General features: G+C 35.8%; 1 protein-coding gene across 1 annotated transcript in view; it reads left to right on the top strand.

Annotated features, from left to right (window-relative positions):
• The first annotated feature begins 1,357 nt into the window (after positions 1 to 1,357).
• The window catches only part of peo (ubiquitin E2 variant domain-containing protein pendolino), a 111,383-nt gene continuing 94,730 nt past the window's right edge, over positions 1,358 to 18,010 (top strand). Inside the window, exon 1 of the mRNA XM_090368933.1 lies at positions 1,358 to 1,487. The gene's annotated coding sequence lies outside the window, so the exon portion shown is untranslated. The remainder of the gene's footprint in view (positions 1,488 to 18,010) is intronic.

Genomic DNA, 18,010 nt, shown 5'->3' with positions numbered 1-18,010 from the left:
GAAACCACTGCACAAAAGCCACACGTGCAGGATGGTCTTGGGGGGGGGGTGCAGTAACTGAACCCTTTGGAGATGAAAGGGGTGTAAGGAATCATCGTGCCAGATACGCTGTACACTGCAACGAGACACTCCTAAGGCAGAGGCAACGGCACGTGTGCTGGTAGTAGGATTATTCTGGACGGCATTCAACACACTTTCTTCCATGGCGGGAGTTCGCGTCGAGTAGTGGTCTGCCCGCACTACTCCTGTTACCTCTAAATGACCCATAATCGCACAAATTTTGCTGCACACGCGCAAACAAACGGTGGTCCGGTACATGTCTGTCTGGGAAGCGTTCTCCATAAATTCGTTGAGCGGCTCCTCCATTGCCCTATGCTAATTCATACACCAGGTGCATGTCTGCCAGCTCACAGTTCGTATATCGATGCATGCTCGTTGTGCGGCGACTACTGCTTGAATGAGTAAACTAGAAATTTTCCCTCTGGCGAACTGATGAACAGCGCCATCTACCGACTTACGGTGACTTTTCCGGTTATGGGTTCCTATGCGATTCACATTCCTTTAGATGTTACCTACCTCCCCTAAACGTTTGTACCAATATTTTTCAGACACCCTGTAGTATACCATCTTTTATTTATGTTTTTATAGCGATTGCAGAAGCTTGATTTTGGGTATTGGTAAAACAAAATGTAACTGATACCAATCAAAGAACCCCCCTCATATTATTAATATATTTAATTCCAGGGACTCATATCTGGTGAGTATCGGCTTACCACACCCAGGGTCCTGAGCTGGATAACATCATTCTTCCCTTACCTCTGACTCTTGTTTCCTCTCTCTCACTTGGTAATTCAGAATTTTTTTTTTTTTTTTTTTGGCTTGTGCAGCATAAGCCTTAAACTTCATTGCACCATATGGCTAATAATAATAATAATAATAATAATGTCAAAAAATACTAAAGAATTTATCGAAAGAAGAGAGGACTGTTTGGTAAGCTTCGTGCTGCCATCTAGTGATTATTCTTAAAATGTGATCATTAATTAATTTTGTCCATATCGTTTCTTAAATACTGGCAGTGGAGGTCTCAGATTAGGACCAAAGGGCTATAGTCCTCTCCCTCATTCCTTATGATAAAAAGAAAATGGATTTTTGTACTTTTGCATGATGATTAAAGCTGTGACTCCCGATCACTGCTTTTTTTCGCAATCTTCGCAGTAGGGTAGTCAATAGCGTCGATGACCTTCAACATTATAGTTAATACTTGGTGTTCTATTTCCCTTTTCCAGCCAAAGTCGAGAAAGATATCTTAATAAATGGGAGGACCTCCGTTGAACTTCTTCACAATGTGTCCATATGATTTATTTCCAGTAAAGGTTTCATGCTATTTATCTTCCGGAAATTCAGGCTTTTGAATACTGTACTGCTTTTGAGACTGACGCCTTCTGATCTTAGTTGCATCGACGCTTATTCTGAACAACGCAGCCCAGGTAAGATGAATTTGGTGCAAAGATCTATAAATTAAAGACAAATTCTCCGCAATAAAATTATTTAAGTCCTTATGATCGCGTTAAAATACCTATACCAGTTCCATGACTTGCACAAACCGATAAATCTAATAACAGTCAGTTGTGATCATTTTGGATTCAGTCGCCAGATGAAATTTTCACATTTATTTTTATAACTATACATTACTATATACTATTATTTTATTAATACTACCGTCAAAAACAGTATTCATTAATAGTTTTATTATTACACTGTATTATTAGTATTATTAGTACACTACAATTATTATTAAATTTTTAGCTATAGCTTGTGATTACACTACATTTGTCATTATTTTACTATTATTGCACTATACTTCAACTTTTAACGTTAAATAGTTACAGGCAAGCTCAAAAAAGCACAAAATATGCCATTTTCCATTGGTTGAAATAAAACTGGTAATGCTATAGCAACAGAAAAATAAAAAAATAAAAAAAAAAAAAAAGAAGCAGGGTTACCGAAGTTTAGTAATTAAATCAGTTTGAAATGATATCATAATCATCGAAATACATATTATTTAAACATAGTCATCCTCTATTAAGAACATTTCGTACTTGTAATGCAGAATTGTGAACGCAGCAAATTCTGATACCATAAAATTCCAAAATCAATAGTTTACATAACAGGGTGGCGCATTAGAACAAACTTCGTGCTCACTTGGTATATTTTTATCGTACATTTTTATCATCACTAAAGGACACTGAATCATATCATAAATATAACGCCTTTGCTCTTACCGCAGGACAATAGATGCCAGCAGCATGGTACTCCACCATGCTGCTGGCGCCCATGTATTTACTTCTAAGTCCAAAATTTGGTGAACAAAAATTTAAATCTTGCAAAATATCCAGGCGGCACCATACATCTTCGTGTGTCGCTCATTTGGAATATTCTTCTTTCGATTCCCTTCAGCAACTAGAAGAATTTGTAAAATCATCATCGGTAGAGGTTATGGTCAGCCAGTGGAAGTTAGTTATCCTTGATTTCATTCCGCGCAACATAAAAATTGGCCCATGAATATGAATATGCACATCTTCAGACAAAATACATAATATGAGCGACAAGCTCTATTGCCGTTGAAATCATAATTTGAATTACAGTATTTCCTTTTTTTTTTCTTCTTCTTTTTTTGAATTGTTGAACAAAAATCTACTTAAATAGTTTGGATAGGTTTTGGTATATAATGAAAGGTTGAATATAATAATTAGAAGGGCTGATGAGTCACAGCTGATAGTTTTATTATTATTATTTACAGAAAATGAGGCGGATGGGCCGACAATGTAATCATTTTTGAGTTTTCTGACTGCGTAATCAATATCTTCAATATCCAGGTGTAGTTGATTAATTACATTATTTATGCGCAGCTGAATTTCTTATGGTGCTACTATGGTATTATGATTGTTAGCAGATGTGAAGATGTCAGTAAAAGTATTGATGATAGTTTGTGGTCTTGTGAAAGATGTGAGTTGATTAGATCTTAAGTAGTGGATGGTATTGTTCGCTTTGGAGTTGGTTTAATAAAGTCCCCGTTGGGTTTAGTGTCTCCATTAATGATTAGGGTATTTGGAACTGAATATATATAATTGTGTAAGCTGTCTGGAGGAATTCGTTTAACTCAATTCTTAACCCTTCCTCTCTTCTCCACCCCACCTCCAAACTTTTGTGGTTCTTCTTTAGAATTCTTTGGCTTTTGTTTTCGTAATTATATCATTATTGTACCAGCAAGAAAATCTGCCATCAGCTCATAGGTGCCGGTATAAATCACTGATAATTGTCTATAGGGTAATAAGGTTGAAACTAATGTTTTTATCCATAAAAACATTGGTTTCATTAATCATAGCTAACCTCGTATACAACTTTGAAGTCAAGCTTTTCTAAGATTAAGCCGATCAACTTCTAGTCAACCTTCCTTAAGCTGTCATTTACATCGGAGGAACTTCATTGGGTAGACACTGAGGTCTAAAGTGAGTGTGATTTCATCTAATTGATGGAATGCGGTTTCATACCTGAATGAGAATTAGAATGACTAAAAAAGATCAAGTCAGAATTTGCTCAGAATGGAAGCATTGCAATAGCTGTAGTGAAATAACCTGTGACTATGACTAAAAGTCGGAATACTGCATGCAGTAAAAAAAAAACACACTTCCCAACGTTGCCACTGACTTAAAAAAATTATAAAACGATAAATATTTTATCAGAGCTGTCTGTTCTGAAAGAATAACAAACACTATTATATTTCTGTGAAATTGGTCACTGTTAATATACACTTTATTGTACAGTTTATTGTATATTGATGGCGAGATGAATTTGTGAATGAGTAGAATAAAATTAAAAAAAATCGATAAAACAAAAACCGTCCTATATCGCTAATTACGCATAGATATAATTTTAAAAGTAAGGTTCTTGAAAGTAAGTGAAATTTCTTGGACGTGTCCCATACTTTCGTGGGTATAATTAGCCTGTATAATACACTGCTGTTACTTCTACAGTTTATCCCTTTAGAAAGCATTAATAGATGTACAGTTTTTGTTATTTCACTGTTACTGGCTGGTTGCCAGTTAACTAGCATTTTATGCACTCGGTAGTACCAAATATTGGCTTATTATGCATTATTAATCGACATGTAGCTGCTTATGTGGTTTATAAAGCAAATGTAAAAGATGGCACAACCTTTATCTTATGACAAAGGTATTTATCATATGTACTTGTACAGAACAAAGAAAACTCTTTTTCTTATCTTTCTTTCGAAATTCAACAACTATGGAAGGGTCACTTGATAGCTTAATGGATTATGTTGCTTATTTCTCACTGAAATTATTTCTCTAGAAAAAGCACTTAAGGTTAATTTTCGGTCCTAAGTCAAACGAGCAGCGGCGTGGTGCAGTGAATGAAATAAAAAAATGTTCAGAACTGAAAGTAAATAAATAAAACATTGGATAATGGCCACGTCTTTCAACATGTCTGTGCCGTTTTTTCTAATTCTTTTGATTGGGTCAGGGCAAAGTCTATCAGATCATAAATATCCTTCATGACAAGGGCTGAGATGTTTAAAACCATACTAAATATAATCGGTGAAATGTGTATTGTACATTATATCTTTTAATTGGAGTTTACTATTATTACATGAAGTTTAGTATTGCAAGTTATTTATTATATTATATTTATTTATATTATTTATAATTCATTCTTTTTTTAAATTATAGTTTTCATAAGACCCAAAACGTTTTTGGCTCCTCTACAATGACCACCGAAAGACCTCTCTGTTTTAATTAACATAAAACATCAATGCCTTACTCGTAAAATTATTATTTATAAATTACATTTTAATTAATATTCAACAAATATAAACGACAAAAAACTGTCAAAAAAGTTAGTAAAACAAAATAATCTGTTTAATAATCTATAATGTTATAATTAGTTTAATTTTTAAATTTGATTCTTATTTAAAAATTCATCTTCCTTTATGTTTACAAAATCATAATTAGTTTTTTAAGGTACATTTTGGCGTCCTTTTTAGCGTTAAATAGATAGTATAGCGAGATTATTTGAATTTGGTTTGCTCTATAGGATTTCTTTTATAGCCGTTTCTTATTTTTAAAATACTAAATGTACTTTCAACACTCATGTCTCATGATAATCTTAAATGAAGGAGAAGACGTGCTTTTTATTTTGTGTTCTCATTCCAATTTGTTTAATTTTATTTTCTTTGTTATTTTTAAGTCTCTTGTCCTTCGTTTTATTCTTTGTCTTTTCTTTTTTTTTTTCCCAATTTGTATCTTTTCTATTTTGTTCTGTTTCTAGTTTGAGGTTGTTTTATGGTTGATGTACCCGACTACGGGCATTTGTTGTGGATTTGCAAGGTCCATATTGCACGAGGAAAAAATGCGAGCTTTTAATTAATTACATGAACATACTTTATAGATAAAACCCCATATCACGAAGTAGCAGTGGCACATCCAGAAAATCTGGATGTGCGTAGTCGGCAGTTAATATACAAATGAAGTACCGTGGGGCAGCCGAAATTAAGTAATAAAGATCACCAAAAGGATGGATCTCTTTCGAAATGGTCACCTTGATATTATTATTATTATTATTATTATTATTATTATTATTATTATTATTATTATTATTATTATTATTAGCCATATGGTGCAAGGAAGCCTGAAGCTTATGCTGCACCAGCGAAAAAAAAAATTCCCGAGAGAGAGAGAGAGAGAGAGAGAGAGTCAAAAGTAGAAAGGAATCATCAAGAAAGAGAAGAATGATGATATCCAGCTCAGGACCCTGGGTGTGCCAAGCCCATACTCACCAGATGTGAGTCCCCGGGGTTTATATATACCGATTACAACTCTTCTGCAACTTTTGTAAGCATTCCTGATGGACTGCTTTGTGTGATTAACTTTTGTTATGAATCTTTGACCTTAAAAAAAAAAAAAATCCTAAATCCGATGAAGAAGGTCCATGGAGGACCACAGTGACAGAGTGCTTCGCAAGAAATTCTAAACTGGAAAGCGCTGAGTGTGTAGTCATGATACAAGCACCAATTCCCTTTACTCTACTTTTCCGGCAGTTTTCTCTGAACAGCATCATGCAATCACCGTATAACTTTGTAATATTATGGGTTCACTCTTTGACCACTCTGGACAAATTCATAAAGAACAATGCCCTGTCAGTTAAAAAAATACGATAAACATGATCTTTCAAATTGATCGAGATTGTCTTGCTTTTTGGTGTGTGTGTGTGGGGGGGAGGTTCTTCGAGAAGTAGAAGTTTTCAATTGAAGGAATTCGACTTTTTTTTTTCCGTTATAGCCATGAATCCACAATTTCTTACCATTAATGATGAAAGAAACAAAGTGTGGAGTCAGCAGCAACATGGTGAGGAAGATTCTGACATGCGAGAACTCATCATTCTCTGTGATCATCAGTGAAGATGCGAGGCACAACTTGGCTGAAACGCGTCGCATTTCCAAATTTTTAAAATATGCTAAAATTTATTTACATGGATAAGTGATCCTCTTTAAGCTTTCTGCGAACAGTGAAGCCTTCGAACGACACATAGCATCTTCCGCGAAGTTGCTTTTAACATTTCGTGGATGCGTGTTGCGCTTTTCTCTAATTCGAAACTAAATGTGATGCAAATTCGTTGCTCAGTAAATTACTTTATTTAAAATGCATGCATCGAAACACACATAAAATGCCACTTATTCAACGTGTATTAATTCAGACACTGCAGATGAACGGGTGATTCATGTATTACTGTCTAGATTAGTCGGTGAACATGTTTCGACAAGTCGCAACTGGTTACGACGCTGAAATTTCAAGATCAACCAGTCGGAACTTTTTGATCACACCTCGTATAATTTTATCTGTCAATAAACGTTACAATAAATCTCTATAGTAACATATTACTCATTCGAAGTAATCCAAAATTACGTTTCTACGATGAGCGTTTGTACTTTGGAGATATTACATTTATCATTTAAGTTGAAAAAATATATACTTTTTTAGACAGTTAGAATAGCAAATATTTCACACAATTTCATAATTATTTTATCGATATTTGAAATACTTTAAGAATAAAATATTTTAAGGATTTTTTTAAGGACTTAATTTAACTTTTACCTTTGTTTACTCAGTGAAAATTCCTGGCTACGTCTTTGATTACAGCCATAAGTATTTATGACTAATTTTATTTATTGAATACAAGTGTTCATGTACAGCGTCTCGTAAAATGGTCAAACACATTATATCGTCGCTGATTTTAACGCTGTACACGATCGATGATAGGGTGAGCGATGGAGACAGTGCTTCAAGGAGGAAGGGTTCATCTTCGCACTGGAGACATTAAATAAAGCCAACAGTTAAATTTCAATTTCTTCCTATTCTTCATCGGAAAAATGTTTAATCCTTGCTTACATAGCGAGAATGGTAAAAGAGAGGTATTATAAAAATATATCTCTTCTAATAGTATTCACTGACAGACAAAATCGAATCTTATAAGCACAATATCCATAATTGTTGACAGGCAAACACTTCACACATCTGTTCCTTTCCTTTTCTTTTATCAGGAGAATTGAAATGATACGTGTCTTGAGAAAAGTATAGCGGAAGTTACTACAGAATGAATCATTTAAGGAACCTTGAATTAATAACCACACGCACATAAAACAAGGTAAGTTGGCTCAAGTCCAATATGTGCTATTACGAATACATTCAAAGTCCTAAATGACAGTTAAACAACCAGGCCCTTTACTGCTACTCTAAGGTTAATTTAACAAGGCCAAACCATTCTAGTCCTCGATAACCGTTTGCTTGGAACGAACCAGTCAAGATCAGAAAAAAAAAAAAGAAAAAAAAAAGCCGCCTCAGATTTAAATAAAAAAATATTCATTTGTCGTTACGACAAATGTTACATTTCGACAAAGAGAGCAAATGCCATTCACGGCAAATAGTATGGTTTGGCTTATCAAGAATAATTGATTATTGGGTGTGGAAAAGGATAGAGAATTGCCTGTAAGTATATTTATTAAGAAACTTTTGTGAAATGCAGTTCCCCGCTTTCCCCAACGCATTTGAAAATAGCGCATCAGAAACATTATAGAAAGAGAAAAAAATATTGTGGTTTTCAAAGTACTGTATCAACAAACGCATTTAGACTCTTTGCAAATCCATCTGAGAGTTAACAGTTTTTTTCGAGATGATTATCAACCTCTGTAGAGATCATATTACAATAACATGAGTGACCACTTCATTAGCTCCCCCTACCCTTTTAATGACATGGATTAATGACACCAAGCGATATAAATCTGGTGGGAAGAAACGTACGGATGCTATTTGTGTAGTCGAGATGGCACCGAAATATACGTATTAAGTGGCCGTCGTTCAAGCCCACTGGACTACCTGCATACGGTGATGTTCTTTTATTCTCTCTGTCTTGTGTACTTCTCTGAACGCATGTAGTCCTTCCGGAGTATAAATAGAAAATTGATTCATTACTATATTTATTTAATTTAAATGAGTTTGGATTTGACGTGCCAGTCAACGCCAGACCGCGTCTGTATGAATATGGATGGAGTATCTCAACCGATGGTCGAACAGGAGTCCACCCATGTCAGAAAAAAACAAGAAGGTATAGTTACAGTGGAGAATTAAAAAAAACTTTGCCTGGTCAGACGAATCCCAATTCCTGATCTTTCACGCAGATTGGAGGACCGGAATGTGGCGAAAATAGCATGAGACCATGGACCCGTCTTTGCAGGTGTTAACATTGCAGACTGGTGATGGCAGTGTAATGGTGTTGGCAGTGTTTCTATGGTGCACATTGTCCACCCCCTAATACCGGTGGAGAAACATTAGGATGTCTTGAGATTGTTTTCGTCCAACGCGTCCCTTCATGGCTGCAAGGTATCAACTGCAGATGGGTTCTTCCAACTTGATAATACACAATGTTCAACGCCAGAATTTGTACAAAACTGGTTCTAAGAACATTAGGGTGAATTCAGCCTACTGCAGCGGCTTGCCCAGTCATGCAATAACCATCAGATCTAGATCCATTTGAACACTTATGCGATGAGGCGGAACGAGCTCTTCAGAATAGAGGATTGCAGGTATGCAATTTGAAACAACAGTGATCAAGATATATAGGACCTCTCCTCTAGTTCCCATTAAAAATCGACTTCTGTACAAAATATTTTCAATTTCAAGAGTATATTTGTTTTTTTCAGATTCTGCGGTTTTTTTTTTTTATATATATATATTTTGGTCTTATTTTGGATAACCAAATAATGAATAATAAGCGGAACTCACAGTGTTTTTTTATTTAATGACATCTGTTTTTTTATTTGATGACACATCGAAATGCATAGAAATATATCCTGCTAATTGGAGAGCATCACGAGCAAAATCCAAAATCTGCGCGTCTTTGGTCGAAAAATGCATTTTCTTCAGTTTCTTTTTTATATCATGTGCTAAAGACACTACCATTAACTTGTTCAATACCACCATTTTGTTTATTGGAGGCTTGAAGTTGTGACACCCGTGTTTAGTCTAAAGTTTCCGGCATTCCCACCCACTTCCTTCTCCTTTAACACATGCACGGTACTAAGTACAATAGGTTTTGATACCTTTCATGTTTGGAGTTTTCATAAAAAAAACAAAAAAAACCCAGTCCCATTCAGATTTTTTTTCTGTTTATTTTCAAGACCTTTAAGTATCTATTTCATGGAGGTGTTTTTTTTTTTTTTTTTTTCATGAAAACCCCAAACACGAGAGGTATTAGTACCGTGCTTGGGTCGGAGGTTGAGAAGACGAAAGAAGATATTTGTTGACATTAAAATTGAACTTCTGTAGACTGTAATCCAGCATGGATGATGAGTATGCTCGCCAGTGTGAAATCTTCTTGGTTAGAAAATGGACTCTAATGCACTTAGATATACTGGACTTTTCTACCACCTGTTGTACCTCTGCTACTGTATGTTCATGATATGAACATACAGGGCAGCACCATCTACCCTATTATAACTCCAAACCAGAAGTAATTTATCAGCCTATAATTTATTTTCGGTAACTAGAAATCAATTTCAATTAAGTTCCTTCATACAGTGATAATAATAACATAGAGACACAATTCTGCGCCTTAAAATTTTATAGTTTATCGTTCAAAGTCTTGGGTTGATCTCAAATAAGACGGAGAATTACTGGGTTATTTGATCAGAGAATGTTATTTCAGTGATTCGCCATCAGAAGTTCGGCAGCGATTGTAATGCTTCATTTGCCTTGTGTTCTGGATCTAAGGAGGTAATTTCAAGAGGGAACTGGAATATTCCTCAAGAGCAGCTTATGATTTCTCTCTCTCTAGGGTTTTTTTTTTGGGGGGCCCCCCAAATCACTGTTTCAAAAACTCATTGCTGTTTTTTACTAATATTTTCAAGGAACTGTACTTTCTATCTGCTGAAGTCAATGAACTTGAAGATTAATTTGAAAATTACGTTTTTTTCAAAAATGGTTTTACCGATTTTGATGAAATTTTATATTTAGTTCTTATGTCATATAATTTGCTTGTTTTGTTGTCACAATAAAATGAAATTGAAAATGTTCTTTATTATTTTCTTTAGATGGGGCCCTCAAATTCCATTTTACTTTGGGCCCTATGAAGGTATAATGCGCCACTGCCAGTAGTGTTAGCGAATGCTGTATGAAGTTTTGTATTGTTCTATGTGTTATCTGAGGTAGTTCGTATTAGTTGTCTCTGGATGCTAATTAAACTGCATATGCGTAACCATATGTGCAGAGCCGGATAGTTACATTAGGCACAATAGGCCTACGAAGGAAGGCAAAAATTGAAAAAAAAAAAAAAAAAACAACAGTTCACTGTGACTAACGAAAAACGAGCTGAGGAAACATGTGCGCAATCGACTCTAGGAGCTTCAGTTCCATACGCTATTTGGCGACTGTTCTCGAAACTAGAAGAATTGAAGTGATGGTCGCTCCTCAATTGAGGTGGTTTATCATTTATTATAGTTGAAACTTGAGTTGCTTTAATTGACATGATTCGCAGTCAAAGTGTTAAAATAGAAGAAACATTTTCCCACCCCTTTTAGCACATTTCGGAATAAAAGTGCCTAGGGCCTACGAACGCCAAAATCCAGCCCTGCCCAGAACAGAAGTTAAACTAACAGGTCTGTAATTACTCGTGTGTCACCCTTTTTGCCGCCTTTGTGAATTGGGGATACACTTGCACATCTCCAGTCCGTGGGTACCTTCCCATGAGTCCAAGAACGCCCTCGTAATTATGACTAAAGTTTTACTTCCTTTTCCGCCTCCTTTAATATAACTAGATAGATCCCATCCACTCCCGGTGCATTTCTTACATTCAACTTCACCAATTTCTGCTACACTTTGCTTTCAGCATTGTGTGGAATGATTTGTGTATTTAATTTATAGATCTCTACACCAAATTCATCTATTTTTGGCTATGTTGTTCAGAATAAGCGTTAATGCAACTAAGATCAGAAGGCGTCAGTCTATTAAAACAGTTATTCCAAAGCCCTAATTTCCGGAAGGAAAATAGCAAGAAATCCTTACAGGAATTAAATAACATGGAAACATTGGGAAGAAGCCCACTGGAGGTCTTCCCATCTGGGTATTTCTCTGCTTTGGTTGTAAAATGCAAATGGAATACCAGGCATTAACTATAACGCCTAAGCTCATCGACGCTATTGACTACGCTAAGGCGAAGATTTCGAAAAAAGCAGTGATCTAGGAGTCACAGTGCTTTAATCATCATGTAATAATACATAAATCCATTTTCTTTTTATCACAAGGAATGAGGTGGGGGGGAGGCTCTAGCCCTTTGGTCCTGCCTGTATTAAGAATCAATGTGGACAAAATTAATTCATGATCAAATTTTAAGAATACTCACTAAATTGCAGCACGGAGCTCACCAAATAGTCCCCGTTTCTTTCGATAAATTCCTTTGTATTTGTTAACATATTAATATTAGGAAGTTCCTGGATTGGTTTCTGTTACATTTTGCTTTACCAATATCCATAATCAAGCTTTTGCAATCGCTATAAAAATTAATAAAAGGATGGAATACTGTATAAAAGGAACATAAAAAATGGAGGCAACTCCATAGGACGCAAATAATTCCTCTATTCTAATTAACATTATGTCACCAAGTCAAGCATTGCACTCAGTGGGTAATCAATTTCCGTCTTCCATGAACGAAATCTCTTATGTTTCAGACACGAATTTCTAAAATTCCTAAACAAGGCATCGAACTTCTTGAATGGGTCCGAAGCCAGGCCATCAGCAAGGCGAGATCTGCAAAAGGACGCTCATATATGGAAAGACTTCAAATATGTCAGTTGTAGAGCTTGGAAAAAGTCGTTTATAGAAGACTTGGCTGAGCTTGCTTTGGTGTGAGAGTATAGGCTCTGAGATAAGAGAGTAAAATGAATGAAGGCAAAATTTTAACTGATATCAATTATTCCAAAACTAGAGCCATAAATTCCAATTAAGGGGAAGAGGTTTAGACTGGATTTCAGGAATTTCATTTAGCTTGCTGTTCGTAGTTGATGCTCATAACTGGAGAAATTTAATCTTCCAATGAGTAGATATATACGTGAAGAGCGTAGCACATACTTTAATTTCTTATTTTTTATATATTTATTTTTTATTACTATGATCTTATTACTGCCTTACTTGATCTGGTGTTGAAATTATACTCACGGTGATCATACGGATTTTCTTAAATTTTGTCTATATTCACACACCGTGCCACCTTTCTATTTTGCAATGTTTTTCATAGATAGCTGCATAGCTTCCATGATCCTTTAATGTGGTAACGTAAGTTTCTATGCCATAAATGGAATAAAATTTTCCTCAGAACAGTTCATAAATTAATGGCACTCTCCATGACTGCCATTTTCAATTTGTTTCCAAAGAAAGTTTTGTGCCGAATATTTCGTATATCATTATAAATAAGGGGATAAGGTGAAGTGCGGTTAGGTGAAAGAAACATATTCTTGGTAATTTTAATACATAAAATGAACCATTGTGCACAATTTCTTAGTATAAATTAGTAATATCATTTCATGTTGAAGCAACTCTGCAGTTACATTGACGCACCAAACATTTAACCCTTGCGTGAACTTTCGGGACACAATTAATCGCATGCATGATAATTGTCATCCATTTTAAATATTCATTTTTACGAACTTCTTTTTTCATTATAATCTCATGTTTTTGGTAACATATTCAGAGACGTTATATACAACTTTTTATTTTCTGGAATAAAAGTGCTGCTTTAAATACGCTATGGACAGAAAACATGGGATACCTACATAGTAACGGGTAGGCCCACCTTTCGTTCGAATAATGGCAGTCACATTGCGAGGCACTGAGTCCACTAGTTCACGAAAGCGTTCCACGGGTATTTCGATCCATGCTTGCTGCACCGCTGTCCATAATCCTGTCACATTCCTGGTTGGAAGATCCAAAGCTTGAACGGACCTTTCCACAGCCTGTCAAAGATGCTCCACAGCGTTCATATCTCGTGAATGGGGAGGCCATTCCATGGTTGTAAAATGTGCAGAATGTTCTTCGAAGTATGTTCTAGTCACCACGGCTGGGTGGGGAGGCACACTATCCTGCTGGACAAGTCAGTTGCCCTGTGGGTGCACGTTGACCATGAAGGGATGCAGATGGTCTGCAAGGAGGGACACTTAACTTGGACCGTTCAGCGATGCATCTAGACGTACCAGATATCCCAACGTGTGCCAGTTGAACACGCCCCAGACCATTAGCAACCGTCCATCTGCGTGAACATTTCCTCGTTGATATGACGGGTACATAGCTTCGTGCGGTTTTTGCTAGATACGCACCCTCCCGTCTGCTCAAAATAACTGCAAATGGGATTCATCGAACCAGGAGACCCGTCTCTAATCATCCAGGGTTCAGTGCCGATGTTCTTTCGCCCAGTTGAGGCGCAGTGTTCTGTGTCGGAGTATTAGCAATGTGATTCTAGTGATTCGGCGCCTTCAATAACCTTTTGCAGCTAATGATCGCCTGATAGTTTTGGTGGATATGTTTCTGGCACCTCCCTCGTGGAAGTCGGCAGTAATTTGTGCTACTGTCGGTTTCTGGTTGACTGAAACAATGCGAGACAGACGCAACGGCCACGTTCATCCAATACCTTTCACTGTCCACAGCGCTGTCCATGATGAGATGTTATTCTGGAAATGGTCATTCTATTACCTGCCAAGCAGTGGATTCGTCCACTAGCGATAGGGGTGAGAGCATTACCCAGGAACCAGGTATCCCATGAATGCTGTCCTTTCAGTGTACACAACAGTGATAGAAAATATTTTGGCATTTCACTAAGGCTGAACAAACAATGAAGATTTTGGATTCCGGCATATGCTTATTAGACTATACTGTACGTTATGAAGAAATGTTTCTCTTTAAAAATAGCAACCAAGTTGTTCTTTTAAAGGTATAGTGCTCGGGTAAATCTAAGTACAAACTAGTGTAAATGTAGGCACTTTTGAGAGAAATCTGTCATTATTTTCTACAAGAAATGTAGATTATTCACCGACATTTTGTCGTTGTTGTTGTGCAATGTATTTAGTGAATGAACTGCACTCCTTACTACACTGCAACTTCAAACATAAGAGTTGCTACGAAAAAGACAGCAATCCAATCACTGAAGAAATTAGATCTGAACTACGAAACCTCCAAGAATTATTCCTCGTAGAACGCAGATTTTACTCTACTCAGTTGAAATGCCCAGATTTTAACTATTCTCCAAAATAAAAACTTTATTGCATTTTGCTTCAGTAAAATTAGTGAAATGCTATTTGTAAGTCAACAGGAAACGTAATTTCAAATGAATTTTATTTTAAGTGCTATATTAACAGAACAGATGTTCAGAACAGTAAAGATTTATAAAACAAAAATTAACCATTTAATGATATATTAGCTCTTTAGATTGAATTTTGTTCGTTTGTGAAGGAGAAAATGAAGCAAAATCATTATAAAAGAGAATGGGCCTGTGGCACTGGTTTCCATCGTATGGAAGAAGAAAATACAGAGAGCCAGTGCAAGTGGTAACTAAAATAAATCTAATAAGTTTTTAATTGACGTGATTGGCAGTCAAAGTGTTAAAATAGAAGAAACATTTTTAACCCCCCCCCCTTTAGCACATTTCGGAATAAAAGTGCCTAGGGCCTACAAACACCAAAATCCAGCCCTCCATATGTGCACTCTTATGTGCATTCTTAGTGAACGAAAAATCCAATGTACAGGAATATTGGAATATTCGAATGCGTTTAACGATTAATTAATGAAACAAAGCATCATTAAGTAATCGTTATATATACCAAATGCATTCTGTACATTTGCTGTACTGGCGGTAAATGTATGCGGAATAAATCTGACATTCGAATTTTATCACATGTGAAACCATTCGGATAAAAACATGTATTTCTTTAAATTAATTTTAAAAATTACTATAGCAGGGATGGAAAAAAAAAATAATAAAGCGAAAGTCAAAAAACAAGAAATGAAAATTTGAAAAGGAGAGAAAAAAGACAAAAATTAAAAATAAGAAGAGCTGGGGAGGAAAGACAGTATGCAAATCGATTGTGGATGACACCAAGAACGTTCTTCTTATGATCACTGATGCTTCAAAAGAATAAACCAATGATTATTATTGTACTTGACATAGCTGTCTGCCAAGTAGAATATCCGGTGTGAGTTGCGTGTGGTTGCTTAACTTACGTGATGCCTTTTCTGCTGTGTTTATACTTTGACCCAAGCGAGATTCAAGTTGTTTAATATTAAAGAATTTTAGCATTCACAGTTGGAAATAAGCATATATTTATTTTCATATTTTTTATTCTTAAGCAGCGTAATTTTAAGGCGTTGTTCTTTATAATGTAGTTCTAAAAGTTTTCTAGCTAAGTAATACGATAAGAATATAAAACAATTTCCATTGGCGATTATTTTAAAAGATAGTTTAATTTTTAAACTACCTTTTTGTTAAGCAGCGTAACTGTCGATATGAAAAATACACGAGTTAATCCCCTAATGAGATAATGTAAGGAAATCCATAAAAAAAGATTTACGCAATATTCAACATGACTAATCTTTGATATGCCCATTAGGTATATGATAAGCAGCTAAGGCCATGAGGTGTTGTTGTTGTAGTAGGGTTTTAGGAGCATTAGCGATTAAGGCTGCATTTATCCGTGTATACTATTAATAAATTGCTTGTGTTCTGTGGTCGATTTTCTGTTTGCTGAACGAAAAATCCGAGTTTCCGGGAGAAAAAAACCATGCTACTCTAGTTCTGACCGACTAACTCAGCCACGTTGTGAAAAAGACCCATAAAAATTCCTACCTCATCGACGCGACTCGAATCAGGTCATTTCCACCGAGTGTAGGGAGGACGGCGATTCTACCAACTGTGCTATTCAAGAGAGTGCCATGAAGTGTCAGTATATTGTTTTTATAATTGCGTGTATTCTTCGGGCGATCTGTTGTTTGTTGGATGAAAAGCCTTTTTTGAGAGAAAAAAAATAATAACATGCAACTCTCGTCTGAGACCGACTAACACAAGTGAGCAGTAAAAAAATACCGCAAAAATTCCTTTTGTCATTGACGGGATTCGAACTCTGGCTTTTTCCACCTGGTTTGGAAAGATGGTGCTTATAGATAAATGCTAATAACCGACCAAAAATAAGACCAATTTTGTCGGCAACCATCCTTTTTCAGTTTAAATTTCTTTCCCCTTGTGTATGTGTCATCTGAGAAAGAATAAAGATGTCATCAGCATTTAGTTTACGTAACCCTTTCAAAGCCTCATAAACTTCAACTAAGTCACCACATAAATGCCAAGTTTGCAGATCCGGCAATTTACAGGACCGTCTTTCTCGGTAGGGCCAGACGTGTTCAAAGCCGCTAAGTGGATTTTTCTTATTTATTGATTTGAAATTGTTGTTTTTCTAAAACTTTTGATTTAAATTTAGTAGTATAGCATTATTTTGTGATATTTCTGATTAATCTGGTGTATTTATTCTTTACTCGGCCTTGTAATTGCATAAAAGTATCGGTAAGTGTATCAAATCCACGTGTTACAAGTTACAACTCCGCTGAACGAGAAGTTTTTTTAGCGATATTTAGCCGCTTATTGAATATTTTTTACATCAAATTATTTTTTGTAAGTAGCTTATAGACCTAGTAAGGATCGTTAGTTGTTCTGAATCGAGACAGTGAGATTTGAAAGTTAATTACTACTTAAGTGTCCATAGATTACCGTTCGTAAATTCCCGCCTTTGTCTTTGTCATACGATCGTTATATATCGAACCTAGATAGCGTTAGCATAGTATACGTTATAATATTTTCATCGATCGGTAAAATCTATTAAACTTGTTGAACTTCGTTGGCATTTAAATTGCACTTTAACTAAATATATTAATTAATACTTAAGTGTCAGTAGATTACCGTTCCTAACTTTCCCGCCTTTGTGATACGATAGTTATATACCGTACTAGATAGCGTTAGTTGAACTTCGTTAGCAGTTAAATTGTACTTTTAAATAAATACATATAACGACTTAGAATACAAAGGTAATATAATTAATTATATTTAACATAATTAATAACAGAACATAATTAATTATCATTAACTAATTAATTAATAGAATCATGACTCAGACAAGAGCAGCAAAGCAAAAGGCTCAAGCTAATGGAAGTACTGTGGCTCAGAGAAGAACTGAGGGGGGCAGTTGTCCTCTGACTCACAGCCTTATAAAATGCACTGTTTGCTTGATGTTTGCAGAGCAATCGGGTACGGGACATGATACTGCCATGGGGGATGTCTTTGTGTGTGCGCGATGCAAGGAGTGTATCGATATCAGGCAACAACTCAGCGTTCTTGTGGGCCTATATGAGAGCTT

The sequence above is a fragment of the Mastigoproctus giganteus genome, chromosome 2 (assembly GCF_048544385.1).
Source record: "Mastigoproctus giganteus isolate SK-2022 chromosome 2, ASM4854438v1, whole genome shotgun sequence".
Lineage (NCBI taxonomy): Eukaryota > Metazoa > Arthropoda > Arachnida > Uropygi > Thelyphonidae > Mastigoproctus > Mastigoproctus giganteus.
The sequence above is the reverse complement of the archived record's forward strand: the minus strand, read 5'-3'. Positions and strand labels throughout refer to the sequence as shown.